The following is a 20,319-nucleotide window of genomic DNA, read 5'->3' as shown; positions in this document are numbered from 1 at the left end:
TAAAGGATAAATTGTTTAACAATTAGAGAAATTTTGCTTTAAAAAATAAAATATGTTTTTTTTCAACACATTTTAAAAATTATTTAAGGAATGACTGTAATGGTTTTTCTGTCTATGAAGAAATAACATAAACAAATGTGGTGCACACTGAATAACGCACGTAGCGGGTTAATTAATAGTGTGCACCACATATTTTTTAATGTTATTTCGAAAAAAATACAGTAATATCTTATAATTTAATTCTTAATTCCATTTTAAACCGTAGAAAACCATGAAAAAGCGTCGATGACGTCACGGTCACATGACTACCTTATGTATTTGGGCTCATAACAAAATAACGTCAGCCTATCAGAAGACGCGTTACATCCAAAATTAAATTATTTTATAAGGGACAAAAAGTCGGCAAATACCGGTAGTCTAGATGCTTTATCAGTCAATATCAAATCGTGTAAATAATTAGCAAAAGTACCAAGATTATAATTAAGTACGCCAGACGCGCATTTTGTCTACATAAGACTCATCAATCAAAATATTTATAAAGCCAAAACATTACAAAGTTGAAGAGCATTGACTATCCATTTGAACATTGGAACCTCCTATCTGCCCTGGATTTGGGCAGGTTTCCGCTTGATCGACTTTGTATCCCTGATGTTATGATGTTTGAGGGTGAACATTTGCAGAGTAGGGCCTTGTATTTCCTGAAAACTAGAGACCGGTACTCTTCAAAATTAGTAACCGTTCGTATGAAAATCAAGTCATATATCGGTATCCATTCGATGTAGCAACCAGGTTTTATCGACCATTTTATGTATAAGAAAATGCATGTACCACGTCAGGAATATAACAGTTGATATTCTTTCGTTTGATGTAGTTGATCTTTTGATTTTTCCATTTGATAAAGGACTTTTCAATTTGACTTTTCCTCGGAGTTGGTATTTTTCTTCGTTTCTTCGATTCTCGTTGTTATATTTTACTTTTATCCAAAATGTGGTTTTAATTTTGAAGATTTCAAATTTTATATAAACTGTATTTACTATCTTTTGATGACACTGACAATCATATTCAAAATTGAAAATAAAGATCTGAAGTAAATGTTTAGTGATTAACATGTTTTTTGTTGTAAATTTGAAACATTGATCGGTCATTAAAATGACATGTGTGACTCATGCCTTGTACTGAACGCAATATTTAAGAAAATAAGGATATGCGTTTTAGTAAGTGATCTTCAGTGTGAAGGTTGAACATCGTTTATTTTAAAATGATCATGTATGGAGGGCAATTGAAACCTATAACATGCACTGACCGTATTTGACTGATAAGTTTTGATTCATTGCTTCACTTTTCGCTAAAGATATTTTCTATACTATTAGCTGTATATTGTTCGTCGATGGTGATAAAGTTACAGACATATTTCCGGAGAAATATTTTTGTTGCAATTTGTTGCAAATTAATCTGTATTGCCTAGACAATTAACCTGTTTCTACTAGTGAAAAATTATGTCGTCCTGCACTTTCAAATAGGTTGTCGAACTAAAAAGGGAAACTAATATAAATGTATTTTTTAAACTAGATTAAAATATTTACTGAATATTAATACAAAATAAAGACTGGGCATGAAATCTCTGTAAATGTTGTAATGCAAAACGAGGAGAAGTCCTTGTCGTTGCTTGATATGATTTAAAGTAATAAATCAATATAGTGCAGCACCTCTTATTTTATGTAACTTGCGAATTGCTAAGTAAACAAAATAATACATATTTGTGATATGATATATCATATAACTAGATTAATGTATAATAATCATGTAGAAGAATCAAGTATAATAGCGTTATTGAAATTGAAGGCAAAATAAAGGCTGAGCGTTAACCCTTGGATCGCAACGTTTTGTAATGCTAAATGAGGAAAAATCCTTTTCGTTCGTTGTTATAGTGAATGGTTATTACTGAAGCAAATCAGATGTACACGTGATTTTTAACTTAAGGTAAAATATTTGGATTTTTTAAGTTGAAAACTAAATTCTGTATACATTTTTAACATTAAGTTTGGGAACATTATATCTAATATATATATGTTATATGTTCCTGGTTAGGTGCACAACTATCAATCATTCAGAGAATGTGTATTAACATTATAACAAACGGATAGATTAAGAACACGTTTTACCAATAATGGTTATGTCAATTATTATACATTATAATTATAAAAGATAACTTACAATTGTTTTAAACATTTTATACATGTAACATCGTGTTTACCTATATTATAAACTCATCCAATCGGGAACATGTAACTGCAGCGAATTGTCTCTTTGAAGGGCTATTCTCGAATTCGAAATTTTGTGAATCGAAACACGGCCTGTTTGAACCAAAGACTAAATATTTAGCATGTTTAAGGGTAAAAGCAAATGCTGATAAACTCGAAGACATAATAATGCATTTTGATAGGGCTATATGTCTATTTTCTTGTGAAAACATATCTTCATCTACACTCTATCGTCCTAAACATTCTAAATTGCATAAAATATTTGCACCGACGGTTAAAAAATGTCCATATCAATAAGGTTTAACTTTTTTTATATTCACGTTATTCAATATTCTCACGATCAAACAGAGTTACCTTGCTTTGTTCAGAATGAATTTAAATATCTAAAGCGATGATATTGGATAAAAACCGATACTTAGTTGATAAATAGTTATCAAAGGTACCAGGATTATAATTCAGTACGCCAGACGCGCGTTTCGACTACATAAAACTCATCAGTGACGCTCATATCAAAATATTAATAAAGCCAAACTAGTTCAAAATTGAAGAGCATTGAGGGTCCAAAATTTCCAAAACGTTGTGCTAAAGTAATATAAGGTTTGATTGTCATTGTGAATAACAACAGATGGTAAGACGAAACGCGCGTCTGGCGAACATACTAAATTGAGTCCTGGTATCTATGATGAGTTTATTCACAACCACTAGGTCGATGCCATTCCTGGTGGAGATTAATTTCCTCAAGGGGATCACAAGCCCAGTAGTCAGCACTTTTCGTGCTGATATTAATTGTCATTGATATGGTTATATTTATAAATTTACTGTTTCCAAGTTTTAATTCTTTTGAAAAACTAAGACTTTTCTACCTCAGGCATAGATTACCTAAGCTGTATTTGGCAAATCTTTTAGTAATTTTTCCTCAATGCTCTCCAATTTCGTACTTTATTTGGCCTTTTAAACTTTTTTGGATTCGAGAGTCACTAATGAGTCTTTTGTAGACGAAACGCGCGTCTGGCGTATATACTTAATTTAGTCCTGGTATCTATGATGAGTTTATTTACACAAATCTTGTTACTAAAGAACTCAAATGTTATGAAACTATTTTTTATAACAGTTTGACAAAAATAAATGTTTAAGTATGTTAATCTTTAGATCTAAATGACAGGCAATATTTAACACGTTAGTTGATGTTTCAAATTATGAGATGTTTCTAAGGAGAACATTTTTGTCTCATCAAGTTGACATTATTGTTAAATTGTGTACACCTTATTTAATGCTAATTCACTTTGAACCACCATTGTCTCTGTTTCTGTAGCATACGTTTGATTTCCGTGGCTGAGTAGAAAGCCCTGCGACAAATAAGTTACCAAAAGGGTCAGGCATATATTTTTTTTAATTGTTTACATCCTCAAGATAAGCTGTAGACAAAGCTTATGACTCCTCTCTTAGCTATTGGTTTTGTATCAAGCTATCCTGCTCTTAGATTATCTACTTCAATAAAGCATAAACACAAGGGAACAATGTTCGTTGGATTAATCAGTGAATTTAAAGACTAACCCTATGTCATAGGCAATGACGTCCGCATTCAAGCCAAACTTTCATTCATACAACCGAACAACTATCGCATTTGTGTACACTTAAAATCAATTTTATTTAATATTTCATGTTATTTCCTATTCTAAACAAAACATATAACTGTTGGAAAACAAATTGCTGTTAATAGGAGTAATGATATTTTATTTTGCATGATAGCTTTATATTCTTGATGATGAAGCCGGCATAAAAATATATCATCATTGAATACCTATATGTTTTGCAATCGTGTTAGACAAGTGTCAATAACATACGTCATTCTCCAAGTCCCGCCTAGTGTAGATAAAGTGTGAAACTATCATGCATCTTTAAATTTATGGATTTAAAACATTATTTTAAGATATGAATTAAATAGAAATTTTGAAAAAAGTAATGCATCAGCTTTTTCTTTATATAGATATTTACATGTATGAACTATATCCAGTTCAGTAATTTGTCATGTTTAGTAAAATATGTTATATGCATAAGATAACACGCGTAAAAAAGATGATTTATATACATGCATGTATTAAAAAAAAACGATTATCAGATTTGTACTTTTTCAATTAAAAAACACGTACCAAAGGACGCAGTTAACAACTGCAGGTCTTCGTTTTATCCCATTGGTAATTACATTAATGCCCCGTCACAAGAACCTTTCTGAAAAAGTAACAACATTTGCCGCCTTAAACTCTGTGCAAACGGTCAAAATGATAGGTTCTAGCTAGACTACAAACCGTGTCACGTATTTTCAAGGACGGTTTCGCATGTTTTGAAAACAAATTAGTGTAAAAACAATACACTATCATTGAGTCTACACACGCGTGTGTATAGATATAAGAAGATATAGTATGTGTGCAAATGAGACAACTATCCGTAAAAGTCACAATTTACAAAAACAAACAGTATAGGTCAAAGAACGGTCTTCCACACGGATCATACATGTATATATACATATATATGTTCAAAGCATTTATCTGATCTGCAGTAAAGATATTACATACCGAGACACATCCGGTGACGCCAACAGAACTTTTAGATGTAGCCACCGCTCATTGAAAAACAAATACATCAATTCAAATCTTAAAAGTAATGAGAAAACACTAATGGTGATAGTTTATCAATATTGTATGGCATCCAAAGGAGTTGAAATTGCATTTTGTAAAAAATATTCATTCAAACTCATTTTTCATTAGTTTAAAACACTTATATCATGTCAGAGAGATAAATTAGATGAAATCGTCAGGTATGTTAAAATGTTACAAATGAACATCACAAACAATAATGGTCATCAAATTGATTGGTGGCAAATACAAAGAAAACACAAATATAAATCAAAACAAATGCTTGTGATCACGAGGAAAGAAAATAAAAAATCCGGAAGAAGAGGAATACCAGTTCTATATTCTTTGTCGTATTTTCTAAATTGAATACATTTTGCAATGATTGTACATTTTGAATAAAACATGTATAGCCTATTACAGTACATACTTGTGGAGACTAATAATATTGCAAATGGATACGGGAATTGTGTCAAATAAACTAAAACCCTACCAGAGAGCAGATAACATCCCGGGCCGTCATTGGGTCTTCACAATAGCTAAACATTGGTTACTTTTAAAATTATATTACTGAGAACACTTACCATTTTTACTAAAAAGCATTTTGTTTTCTTTGAACAACAGCTTTTGTGTAGCTTATTATAAGACATTCATTTTATTTTATAACAAAAACCTCAGTATACATAAAATTTATTTCTCTCTCTGGTTTTAAACCAAAACAAAGTATTATTTTCTTTTCACTCCCTTTTCGAATATTTGTTGATTTAGTTTTGCGAAATTTAGAATTATTGAATCAAAAATGGAACATGCTCAACCGGTTCAAACAAATTCAAAAGAGGAAAGGTCGGTGCCTGATGAGTTTTGTCTAGCAGCATTCCTACCTCTAACTATCCCAAAAAAACTGAAAAATATCTTGTATGTCAAAGGTCAACAATAGACAGCCGGCTCAAATACTCGCGTCTGGCGTTCAACATTTAATCCTGGTATCTACATTGTAACGTGCGTTTATTTATATACATGATTGTGTATTTATAAATCGCCGAGAGAGAAAAAAGTTACTAGAAAAATTGATAATCATCTATCACAGAATTGTCGTCTACATACTTCGCCTCTAAAGAAAAACATTGTTTGTATTAATTGTAAAGGTCATTGTAGTGTTAAGTCGGTTGATTGAACCACAAGATGAATAAAAGTCAGTAATATCGTGATACGATATGATACTTTATCCATATATAAAATTGACTATTTTCATACACTCTTGTGAATCCGGATTATATAGTTTTTTGAAAGGTAACATACCCTATGGTATTGCATTTCTGTACTCGGTGAAGCAATGGAAATCTAGGGAAACCAACAAAATTAAGATCACACATATCAGCAATTTTGGGGAAAAGTTTAATGTAATAAACTGATTAAGTCTTGCACGGAAAACATAAAAAAAATGGTGGAATGTGTTTCTCAAACGATATTCAAACAATACGCAGGCAAACTTATTCCATCTTTGTGACTGATCTGCAAAAAAGATGTGGTTTTTCTATGTGACGTCATCAGGCATGGTTACCTTTTTTCATGCCGTAACAGTAAGAAAGTAAGAGGAACACAAGAAAATTCAACGTCACAATATGATTTTCACCAATGAAAAACTGAGATCAAATGAACCACACGTTGATTAATTGTTTTATACAATGGGTGCAGAAAGGGATAAATTGACGAAGAATTAGAGAAAGTTCAATATATACAGACATTGCAGTAAACTATTGAAATGTAAACAGATTGCAACATGAGACACGAAAAACTTCAGCAATAGAAATAAGTATATCAGGAACACTGACCATATACACGTTTAATTTCTACTTCTGATATAGAAATCTATATAAAATAAAGATAATTTTAGTGCACATAATATAAATTTTGTGTACACAGAAAATTCCTTCCTACAGACTTCAAAATGCTGATATTTGAGTTGTTGGTTATTTTAATGACGGTGATATTAAAAACTAAAAATATAGATCTGAAGTAAGTGTCTTGTGGTTTACATTTGATAAAGGCTTATATATATTAGACAACTCTCCAACAAGTCACAATTTATAAAAGTTAACCATTATAGATCAAAGTACGATCTTCAACGCGGAGCCTTGGCTTACACCAAACAGCTAGCTATAAAGGGTCCAAAAAATAACTAGTGTAAAGCCATTCAAATGAGAAAACCAACGGTATCATCTATATAATGAACGTGAAACGAGAATCACTTAGAATGAACCACACCGACAAACGTCAACTACGGAACATGATTTTGCTTGTAGAAATATAAAACATGGATCGGTCATTATAATGACATGTCTGACTAATGCCTTGTATCAAATGCAATATTAAAAAAAAAGTCGGATATGCGTTTTAGTAAGTGATCGTCAATGTGAAGTTTAGAACGGTGTTTACATGTATTAAAAAAAAAAATTGTTTAAGGATGGCAATTGAAACCAATAAAATTCCATGATCGTAATTGCCCTATAAATTTTGTTTATTTACATCACTTTCCGCAGAATATTTTTAAAATATCAATAGTATATTGTTCTTCGAAAGTAATTAAGGAACATACATGTTTCCAGAAAAAAAGTTGAGGTGCAGTTTGTTGAAGGTTATCTATTATAAAGACTAGACAATTAACCTGTTACTACTGGTAAGATATTTTGTCGTCCTACACATTAATATACTAGTAGGTTGCTGAACTAAAAAGACAGACATATATATCTACACTTGAAACTTTTAAAACTAGATGTGGTGGTCAAATATTTTTATTGAAACTAAAGACCAGACAAAGACTGAGACTTTTCAGAATGCCCAAAAAGAGATGATATCATTTTCATTATTTTGTTTGGAATTACTGCACAAATCAATGTTACATAACTGCGCAATTGCGGAATGGTATCTTGTAAAATAGTACATTAAAGATTCGACTATGAATGTAGATCTTGTACAACATGACTTGTACATAGCAGGTGTAAAATTCTTGTTACCAGCAAGCAATAAGCTTTCCGTCTAAAATCTTAACTTCTATTTGATATGATGATTGAACGCAGTTATCTTTCTTTAAGCAGCATAACTTAACATAAAGATTGGATAAAAATAAAGTAAGAGATAGAAAAAGACAACAAATTATTTCCTGGTCAACTTATTTTCGTATTTGTTAAAGCATTTACATTATTTTTTTAATAGAGTAATGAGTTCAAAGGCTTGCTCGGAAATGTTAGATAATGACGTCGAGCATTCATGTCCAATAGCAAAAATTTACCAATGACATGCATGTAATTTCATTCATACATCTGAACAACTATCGCATTGTTTTACGCTTAAAATAACTAATATTTACTATAATATCATGTTACTTAATATTCTTAACAAATTATTGACAACAAAAAACGTCATTTGGGACACAAACTGCCGATAAAAAGAAATAAGATTTTTTACTTCGCGAGCTCGCTTTGTATTCTTGCTGATAAATTCAGGATCAAAATAAAAAAAAATATTATTGAATATATTTATATATATATATATACAACTCGTCTAAACATCAACTCAACAATGTTAGATCTGTGAATTTGCTTTCGCAAATTTTTGGTTCTTCCCTCGCCGGGATTCGAACCCATGCTACTGTGATATCTAACATTGTTGGGTTGATGTTTAGAAGAGTTATATAAGCATTCGTGTTAGAAAAGTGTCAATTACATACGTCATTTTCTTTTGCCTGTAAAGTGTAGATAAAGCGTAAAACTAGCATGCAGCTTTAAAGTTTTTTAAAGTTATGAATTAGATACAAATTTAGAAAAAAAGAGTCATGCGTCAGGTTATGCAGGAGATAACATGCGTACGAAAGATGACTAAATATACATTTGCAAAAAAAAATATGTTCCAACGAATAAATGAAGATTATTTGCACTATTTACTATCAGAAAAACAAACGAAAGTATCATTACTACCAACACGAAAAGTTTTTTTATTTCAATAAACAAAACAATATTCTATAATAAAATTGAGAAAGGAAATGGGGAATATGTCAAAGCGAGAACAACCCGACTATAGAGCAGACAACAGCCGAAGGCCACCAGTGGGTCTTCAATGTAGTGAGAAACTCTCGCACCCGTATGCGTCCTTCAGATGGACTATATGTACAACATGTATACTACATGTACTAGTACAGTGATAATGGACGTCATGCTTAACTCAGAATTATACACTAGAAACTTAAATTAAAAGATATACAAGACTACAACACGCTTCTGAATTGGAACAGGCGCACAATTGCGTCAGGGTTAAACATATTTATGAGATCTCAACACTCCCCCTATACCTCTAGCCAATGTAGAAAAGTAAACGCATAACAATACACACATTATAATTCAGTTCAAGAAAAGTTCGAGCCCGATGTCAGAAGAAGTAACAAAAGAAAATAAATAAAACGACAATGATACATAAATAACAACAGACTACTAGCAGTTAACTGACATGCCAGCTCCAGACTTCAATTAAACTGATTGAAAGATTATGATTTCATCATATGAGCATCAGGCACAATCCTGCCCGTTAGGGGTTTAGTATCATACCATCATAAAATATATGAGAATAACATAACCCGTGTCATGCCAACAACTGGTTTTTGAATAAATGTGTTTAGTTCTGACGCAAAGACCCTATAAGTGAATCAAAATTAACGCCAAAATATGCAACCTTTAATGACCTAAAAACAGTATCGTAACTATATTTCTTCTTAATAAGTCTATTCAAATGTTTTGTTAGTTTCTGAGGTGAATAGTGACACCTTTGTGCTTTATAAGGATATTTCCATAAAAAAATGGATGTGAAATACCTGAACGTATATGAAGTCTGCATGTTGAGCTATATTTACGAATGATGTCCTTGTACCGATGATAAAATTTAGTAAATGTTTTGACTAGTGTGTGATATCGAAAACCCTGGTGTAATAATTTTTCAGTAATACATAAATTTCTCTCGTTAAAATCTAAAACATTGTTACATACACGAGCGAATCGTACAAGTTGGAATATATAAACACCGCTTTATTTAATGTTATTTCAACAGGATAAATATACATACTGAAGTCGTCATTATTGAGAGCCAATATATCATCCAAAATCTAAAAGCGGTGTTAATGTTTTCTATCAAATGTTGTTTCGATTGGTCTTTGCTTATTTTAGTCATAAATTGTAACTCATAACAGTACAAAACAGGTCCTCAATAAGTGGTGCACCGTAAGTCCCCATTGGAATTCCAATTACTTGACGATATACGGAATCTCCAAAGCGAACAAATATGTTATCAAGTAAAAATTCAAACGCATATATAGTATCAAAGCATGTCCAATTGACATAGTTCTTTTGTTTATTGAAAATCAAAAAATACATAAAAGAGTTTGAACATATGTACTCACATTCTGACTTTTTAAACGTCCAGTGAATTAGGGATGTGCATTTTTTCTTAATAAGAATATGAGTCAAAGTGGTATAAAGGGTAGAAAAACCAAAACTTTGAACAGATTCAAAATCACCAAATATATGCATATAATTTATCAAGTACTTCCAACGAGTTTTTGACACTTCAAAAGTAACTAATTCCACTATTTTCAAAGGCCTTATTTAAACAATTTATTATCAGGTGTTTTATTGTACCAAGTGTACTAGTAAGTAGAATAGACAATTTAGTAGTGGAACAATGGCTTGAAGATGAAATAAATCTATTGTTGCAAGGTTTTTTGAGTACCTTAGAAAGCCAGTACAAAGTTGGGATTTTCATTGTATTTGGTTCTGCTTGTAAAGAAGTAGCTAAAAGTAGTATTTTTTGCGCCGAATCTATCAATGACGCGAATCCATTAAGGAGAGACAAGATCTATGTAAATATATGAAGAAAAAAATTGGTATTACTGCCAATGAGACAACTCTCCACAAAAGACCAAATGACACAACAATTGTAAGCTATATGTCACCGTACGGCCTTGTTGGATTCATTAACAAATCTTGTTTTGTTAAAAAAAAACGACGATAGTATTTTAAATTCGCTAAACTTTACATAGAAATAAGGACCACTTACTTGTACCAACCGCAACTTTGAAAAAAAATATCAATCGGAGAAAGAAGAAAACATAACAAGAAAATATATATGGTAATGGATTAATTAACTTTCTATGGCATACAAAGGAGTTGCAACTACATTTAGATACATATATTCATTTAAACCCATTGTTCTTTAGGTTAAAACACTAAATCATGGCAAGAGATGATATATAAGAAGTTGTCAGGTATTCTAAAATGGAATCTTCAATTGGACATCACAAACAAAAAAGGTTCAATTAAATAGATTGTTGCCGCTCACGAGGGAAAATTTATCTTAATCGAACCGAATGCTTGTGATCACGAGAAAAAAATCCATCAATTTTAAAATCAGCAAAAAAGGCAGTTATGTAAATATTTTAATCTACAAACAACATCACAACAAAGAAGTACAATCAATTTCAGTGTTGCGGGACGAGAAAAACATCTTAATCAAAGTGAAATTCAATTCTTATGATCACGAAAATCAATTTGAAAAACCAAGAATAAGAGGTATTTGAATGATAAGTGTATATCCCTTCTCAGATTTTTCTAAAACAAACCCTTCTGAAATTAAAAAATAGAGTAGTTGGTTTGTAATGTTGGTAAAATATTTTACGTAAAACGGATATAATATATAACTATACTTGCTGACAATAATTGTTCAATGTTTTTATTAACACTCAAGCAATTTTTACAATTTTCTAAACAGTATTGAAAGAACATAATTCAATACCTTTTAAAGCACGGGAAAAAAAGGAACTATAAAGGGGTGTATAAAAAGGGGACAATAAACTTCAATAAAATGTGTTGATTACACCATAACTTTAAATAAATTCCAGGCCGTACACAAAACTGATTCATGACAGATTGAGACTACAAAACTCATTTAAAAAGGTGTAATACAAAATAGTCATAAAAAAGCAGATTATGGAATAAAAAATGTATAATTTTTAATTGCTTAATGTTATAGTATTATTTATATATCGCAATTGTTTTAAATTTGAAAAGGACATACAATTTGTTACATCCATGATACAGCAATCAATTGACACAAAACCCCGAAAGACACCATGTTTGCCAGAGGTTAACCATTTCATCAATCTACATTTTGTACAGGAGGCTAAATAATAAATTATACGCGTCTGACGTATACAATTGCAATCCTTATATCTACATGATGGCGGTATTTAACGACATTGACTGACATTACAGCCCTTACACGGTAGGCTGTACCTACATTGGATGATGAGTTTATTTATATATATGACTGTTTATATATAAATCGCCGAGAGAGAAAATAGTTCTTAGAAAAGTTGATAATCTATCATAGATCTGTCGTCTGCACATTTCGCCTCTGAGCAAAATTATATTTGTATTAAACATTTTTTTCTAAAGGTCATTGTTGTGTTAAGTTGGTTGATTAAACCACAAGATGAATAAAAGTCAGGAGGACTTTATGATAAAGTAAATGAGTCATGATCAGTGACCTAGTTTAAACATTAATAACTAATATGTGTTTAATCCTTTTTATATACATCCAACATTATTTTTTGTATGTCCATGTCAACTTTTTCATCGCGCATGAATATATCAAATTGAAATCATTCGACTAGTGTTTAAATTGATTACAAAAGTAGCCTATCTTTAAATATATTTTATATAAGCTTTGGATTTCAAATATTTTGGCCACGAGCATCACTGTAGAGACATGTATTGTCGAAATGCGCATCTGGTGCAAGAAAATTGGTACCGTTAATTTTATTTAAACCAATATGAAACATTATTATGGACCAAATTATTAATTGCAAATTTACACACATTTAAACAATCTTTACTAAAGCCAATCACTGTAGAAGTTCCTAGAGACCTCGATAACGGTCTTGAGTAGTCGAACTGCTGTTTCAACTTTAAAGTTATGACAGGTATGATCGACTACAATCTAAACTGATTAGGAATGTCAGATTTCCTATCAATGGTCGGTATGATTCTATCCGTGCACTCTGGCTTCTCCGAACCTTCAAAACTAAAATAGCACATTAGTGCCAAAATAGCATTTCATCACTCGCTGTTGAGGTTTCTGACTTTAAACAAAGTGAACGAAGTGACAGACGCATACACCAAAAAAAATAATAACAAAGCTTCAATCTGAAAAAAAAAGAAATTCAAAATCTCGATTTGTATTTTCGGTTACGTCGTGTTTTAACCGAACATTTAATCAACTGTGTATTCTTACGCAGTACAGTTTTGTTGGTCAGATATCAGACAGATTCATGATCATGGAAAGAAAAATGAGTCAAATTGAAAGTTACAATTTTAACACTTATTTGCATATGGTAAAATTAAAATGTGTTCACAACTCACACAATTAACACAATGATTTATCTGTAATTATGGCATTAACAGCATATTGAAAGAAATTATAGTTCACTCGGGAAAACAATGAGAGGAGCACTTGTTTTTTCAACATTATCAAAGTTTATTCTTTTTTTTTTTTTATATATTCAACATCTTTTAAACACAAATGCTGTTAATTCCAGATAATTTTAATCATTTTCTTAACCAAATTATGAACCCTCACGGATTATCAAAAGAAAAGTTAGTCAAAATTATAGAAAATTTCAATAATAATTAAAGATTACAAAGCAAATTCAAAGTCAGTAGTGATAAAAAAAAATCAAGCGGTCTCATATTCTAATAATGACGGCTGTATTTAGTCTTGGTTCTTAAAGTAAGAATTCATTATGTTACACCTGGGAAAATTAATAAGAGAACGTGCTTAAAAATCAGTTTACATAAAGCAGTAATAAAAGAAATCTATGATAAACAACAAAACCACATGAACAATAAATGTTAATCAATACAACATGATCCTAAAATGTTTGAAGTTACCGAAATATAACTCAAAATACTAAACCTGTTGATAACAAATGAAGTGATCTTAGGTTCGAATGTTGAAAGCTGTATTCTGTTTGGTTTTTGACTAAACAATGTATGGTATTACGCGCGGAAACTTTAAGTGCCGACTGTGTTACACCAAGGACCTTTGCATGTTAATGTTGTCGGCAGTAGTTAGTACATGTAACAGTGAGGGCTGTCGTTAGTTTATAACTTATCATCTTACACCAAGGACCTTTACACGTCAATATATATATAATATTTTTATATTTTGAAAAATGTCAAGTTGATAACAGAGGGACGTTCATGTCTTATGAATTCATCGTTTGCATAAAACAAAGGATGTTTTTTTCTAAATAAAAAAGACAGTTAAGGTAATCAGATGTGGCTACATTTATTTTGAAAAGGGGTATATTAATTTGAACTCTTTAAAACACGATTTTCTACCACAGTTTTTTTTTTTTATCTTTGTGAGGTGTATTTTACAATTTTTTCTGAACTTTTGCCCGTCAATGCTCGTCAATTTAATACTTACTTTGACTTTTTTACCATTTTTTGAATCGAGCGTTATTGATGAGACTTTGGTAGACGAAATTATACGCGCGTTGCCGTATGCTATCATAAAACTGGTAACTTTGCAATTTTTTATTTGTATCATAATTTTAATTCAAAGCTTCGGGTACTCTGAGGCATGAAGACATCGGAAAAAATATAAAATTTAGAATTTTAATATTTCAGTAAAGGCACTTTCGCAAAGAAACACAGACATGTCTATACCATATTGGAAGGTATAAAATTATACTGAAAATCAATTAAAGAACCCGTATATCTGACATTTAAAATATGTTTTCCTTTAATTACCTAACATTTCTGATACAGTACTATAAATATTTTTTGAATGATGACGGTTGAGTTTCAAAAATTGAATACCATTTAGAAAACCGGTTTATTTCAAAGAAATACCGTAGAAGGCATTTGAGTGTCATCATATATGTAAAGATATAATTAAAAAACGATTCATTACATCTGACAGCAACCAGTCGATACACAATTTAAAACACCGAGACATCTGCAAATCAACTCACAGTCATCGACATTATGACATGTGGCAGGATAAACCATTTTTTAAACCATATATCAGCACTTAATCTCCGGGTCGAATAATGTCAACACCCCTGGGTAGCCGAGGGTACTTAACTTACCGTATCCCTTTCAACATTGAAGTTTTCAGTTTTAACCAATGAACGCGAAAGGTAGATCTATGTTTGATTACATTTTAAATCACTACGATTATTTTCTGAAGAAGATCGGTGTTTCGAATTCTATCTGGACATAATGGATTCTTCCACAAAACTCAATAACGTCTCGATGTAGCAAAAACTGCCGAAAGTGGCGTTTAAAACCAAAACCAACCGATCAAAAAGTTAGAATAACTTTCTTTTAGAAGTTAATCAGAGGTATACACGCAGTAGAACATTTATACAAATAAGTCTTTAAAGGCGCTTAATATTTTATTATGACGGCAATATATACTAGAAAACAAAAACCCACGAAAAGTGAGAGTTAACCAAGACATCATCAAAACACAGAAAACAGTGAAGTTAATCAATACATCTTGTTTAAAACAAAATAACAAAGGCAAGTTCAAAGTATTTAACCTTTTGATAAGAAATCAAGCGGTCTCATATTCTACTGTTGGTGGCTGTGTTAAGTCTTTGTTCTTAGATTAACAATTAAACTGTAATGAATGTTTATGTGTTTTATCACAAGATAATATCGCTTTAGATAATGTTGAAGTTGAAAAACTTCTCGGAATTCATATTGATAAAAACCTATCATGGTCAATTCAAATTGATAAAATATGCGAAACTATTTCAACCAGAATATATTTGTTAAAAAGCTTAAAACGTTATTTACCATTTAAGGGTCTTAATCTTTTTTTACAATAGCTATATATTACCCATTATTGACAACTGCTGTACAGTATGGGGTCTTACCACACATATTAATCTGGAGAGGATACATAAGCTCCAAAAACGTGATGCAAGATTAGTTTTATCTGTTTCTTTTGATTTTCCATCAACAGTAATGTTTAAAAAACTTGCATGGATGACTATATTTACGAGGATACACTATTTTCAAGCTGTGTTAATGTTTAATTGTATGAATGGTCTAGCACCTGACTATCTATCTATTAAATTTACTGCTTGTGCTGATCTTTATAATTATTGTCTGAGATCGACAACATCAACACTTCTTCATGCACCAAGACCTAATTCTGATTTTTTAAAAAGAACATTTAAATATTCTGGTCTTATTACCTGGAATAATTTACCAAAGAATATTAAAGAAAAAGATAATTTAGATACATTTAAGACCAACTGTTCAAACTATTTTCTAACTGAACAGAATAAAGATGCACGAAACTAATGCATATTGTTTCTTCTACTGAATTCATATATGTGCTTATTCAATATTTAAGCTGCTATATTAAACTGTATTATGTATTTTATTTTGTATGTATTTTTGTCTGTTTTCTATTTGTATTAATAGTTTTTGAAGGCCTCATGGAAGATTAACATGTAATTGTTAAATGTGTTACCTTCGTTAAATAAAGAATTTTATGTATTATAATGTTGTAACTCCCAGATGTATTAAACAGAGAACGTGATAAAAGATCAGTTTACAAATCAAACATGAAGAACGGAAACCCATGAAAGACAACAAAAACACATAAAAAATTAAAGTTAAACAATACAAGATGAAAATAGAATAGTAATCGTATACATACAACTGATCATAATATTTGTAAAAAAGTATAAATAATAAAATTGAGAATGGAAATGGGGAATGTGTCAAAGAGACAACAACCCGACCATAGAAAAAAACAGCAGAAAGTCACCAACAGGTCTTCAATGTAGCGAGAAAGTATTTCAGTTAGATGTGTACGTAGTTAAAGGTATTTTGAGCAGAGGTTTATTAATTTGATTGTTCGAAAAGGAATAGATTACCTTTAAGTTAGCTGTATTTGACAAACCCTTTCTGAAATTGTTATACGCAATGCTTTTCAACTTCGTACTTTATTTAGGCTTTTTCACGTTGTGTTAATCGAGCTTTACTGATGGGTATATCGGAGAAGAAACGCGCCTTGGCGTACACTATCATAAGACTAGTATCTTTGCTCAGTATGTGATATAAACTATTTAAATCCAAAGTTGAGGTACATGTACTCGCTGTGGAACAGAGACTTCGGGAAAAAAAAATTCAGAATTTCAATATTTCATTCAAAACCCCTTTGCAAAGAAACACAGACAAATCTTCATCATATTTTCAATTTATTTGATTATCCTGAAATTCTATCAATAAACCGTAAATCTGAAATTTCAGATCTGTTTTCTTTTGATTACTTAAATTTTCTGATATAGTATCATAGATATTCTTGAAAAGATGACTGTTGAGTTTCAAAATTGAATTAGTAGACCAATTTAGCAAACCGATTTATTTCATGTATTTGGATGAAATAGTCGGCGTTTTATTTCTTTTGATAAGTGTAATCATATTTGTAAGGATTTTGATAAAAGAAAATTTCATGTGATTGACAGCAACCAGTAAATACAAAATTTAAAACCCCGAGTTATCTACAAATAAAACCCGCTGTCACCAACATTATATATGTGACTCAACAATTATTAGATATCAATCCCTTAACATCTGGGTTAAAAATGCAAAGGTCCACTGGTGGTTGAGGGTCTAGGTAATCTATTAACTTTATCACAACCGTATCAACAATGAAGTCCATTTGTGGTTCAGGGTCTAGTTATTCTATTAACTTTATCACAACCGTATCAACAATGATGTCCCTTAGTGGTCGATGGTCTAGGTATTCTAATAACTTCATCACAACCGTATCAACAATAATATTTTTTTTTAGTTTGAAGCCTGTACGTAGCTGCTGCGTTGAAATGATATTTTCTAGGATTGTAATTTTTTCCTTAAAAAGGTCGTGGTTTCTTTCTGGATATGCTGAATTCCTCTATAAATATAACCCTGAACGTCACCATGTAGCAAAATACGCTAAAAGAGACATTGAAAACCAACAAAAAAAAAAATGTTTGAAGAACTTTCCTGGAGTTGGTCATAAAGGTATACACACTATAGAACGAACCAAAAAAATAGTCTATAAAAGCACTGAATACTTTATTATGACTGGAATCGATGATAGACAAAAACACTGGAAAAAGTAAGAGTTAATCAATAGAACATGATCACAGTATAGTTCGAGATACTGAAAGCAATCTCAACTTTTAAACTGGTGATAAGCAGTCATGAGTTAACAGATTCTTATATTGACGGCTGTATTATATCAAGCTATTAACATAGCAATTCATGATGTTTCTGCAATGCACATGTATATCAATAAAAGAACCTGCTATAATAATCATTTGATAAACAGCACTTAATACTCTTATTTGACGGAAATGTTAAAGCTACGATAGACAACAACAACAAAATTGGAAAAAGAAGAGTTAATCAATACAATTTGATAGCAGAATGCTAGAGTTTGTCGACAGCAAATTCAAAGTAGTTAAACTGCTTAATATATGAAACCATGAGGTCTAATATTCTAACATTGGTGACTGTATTAATTTTTTGTCCTTAAAGTAACAATTTAGGATGTTTCTATCAAATACATCAACTATATATATATATATATATATATAACGTAAGAACGTTCTTAAAAATCGGTCTATAAAAGCACTTACTGCTTTTTATGACGGAAACATGTGACAGACAAATATAACACAGGCAAAATAAAAGTTAATCAATATAGAACTTGTCAATAATCCTTGAAGATACCAAAGCAAATTTAAAGTACTACACAAGGTGATAAGAAATCATACAATCTCATATTTTAATGTTGATGGCTGTATTTAATGTTGGTTTTAAAAATAATAATTCATTATGTTACTCCCAGATATATTAATAAGAGAACGTGCTTGAAAATCAGTTTAAAAACAGTATTTTTGACGGAAATCTTTGATAGACATTTAGAGCATTAGAGGAAAAGTTATTCAATACAAGATGATAATAAAATGTGTAGAGTTATCGAAAGATAATTCAAAGTAATTACCCTGTTGATAAAAAATCATATGATCTTAGGTTATAATGTGGACGTCTGTATTTAGTTTTAGTCTTTTACGTAACAATTTATGGTGTTATATGTTGCACCGAGGACCTTTTCACGTTACTGTTGACGGCTGTAATTAGTTTATAACTTATGTTATTGCACTGAGGACCTCTGAACGTTACTGTTGACGACTGTAGTCAGCTTATAACTTATGATGTTGCACCGATCACCTTTTTACGTTACTGTTGACGGCTGTAATCAGTTCATAACTTATGATGGTGCACCGAGGACATCTGAACGTTAATGTTGAGGGCTGTAGTCAGCTTAAAACTTATGATGTTGCACTGAGGACCTGTGAACGTTAATTTTGAGGACTGTAGTCAGCTTATAACTTATGATGTTGCACCGATAACCTCTGAACGTTAATGTTGACGACTGTAGTCAGCTTATAACTTATGATGTTGCACCGATGACCTCTGAACGTTACTGTTAACGGTTGTAGTCAGCTTATAACTTATGTTGTTGCACTGAGGACCTCTGAACGTTAATGTTGAGGGCGGTAGTCAGCTTAAAACTTATGATGTTGTACTGAGGACCTGTGAACGTTAATGTTGACGACTGTAGTCAGCTTATAACTTATGATGTTGCACCGATAACCTCTGAACGTTAATATTGACGACTGTAGTCAGCTTATAACTTATGATGTTGCACCGATGACCTCTGAACGTTACTGTTAACGGCTGTAGTCAGCTTATAACTTATGAGGTAGCACTGACGACCTCTGAACGTAACTGTTGACGGCTGTAGTCAGCTTATAACTTATCCTGTTGCACTGAGGACCTCTGAACATTAATGTTGACGACTGTAGTCAGCTTATAACTTATTCTGTTGCACCGTAGACCTCTGAACGTAATTGTTGACGGCTCTAGTCAGCTTATAACTTATGCTGTAGCACTGGGGACCTCTGAACGTTAATGTTGACGACTGTAGTCAACTTATAACTTATGATGTTGCACCGATGACCTCTGAACGTAACTGTTGACGGCTGTAGTCAGCTTATAACTTATGCTGTAGCACTGGGGACCTCTGAATGTTAATGTTGACGACTGTAGTCAGCGTATAACTTATGCTGTTGCCTGGATGACCTCTGAACGTTAATGTTGACGACTGCAATCAGTTTATACCTTATGCTGTTGCACTGAGGACTCCTGAAAGTTAATGTTGAGGGCTTAAGTCAGCTTATAACTTATGATGTTGCACCGATGACCTCTGAACAATAATGTTGACGACTGTAGTCAGCTTAT

Source organism: Mytilus trossulus, chromosome 12, assembly GCF_036588685.1.
Source record: "Mytilus trossulus isolate FHL-02 chromosome 12, PNRI_Mtr1.1.1.hap1, whole genome shotgun sequence".
Lineage (NCBI taxonomy): Eukaryota > Metazoa > Mollusca > Bivalvia > Mytilida > Mytilidae > Mytilus > Mytilus trossulus.
This window is presented reverse-complemented; position numbering follows the sequence as displayed.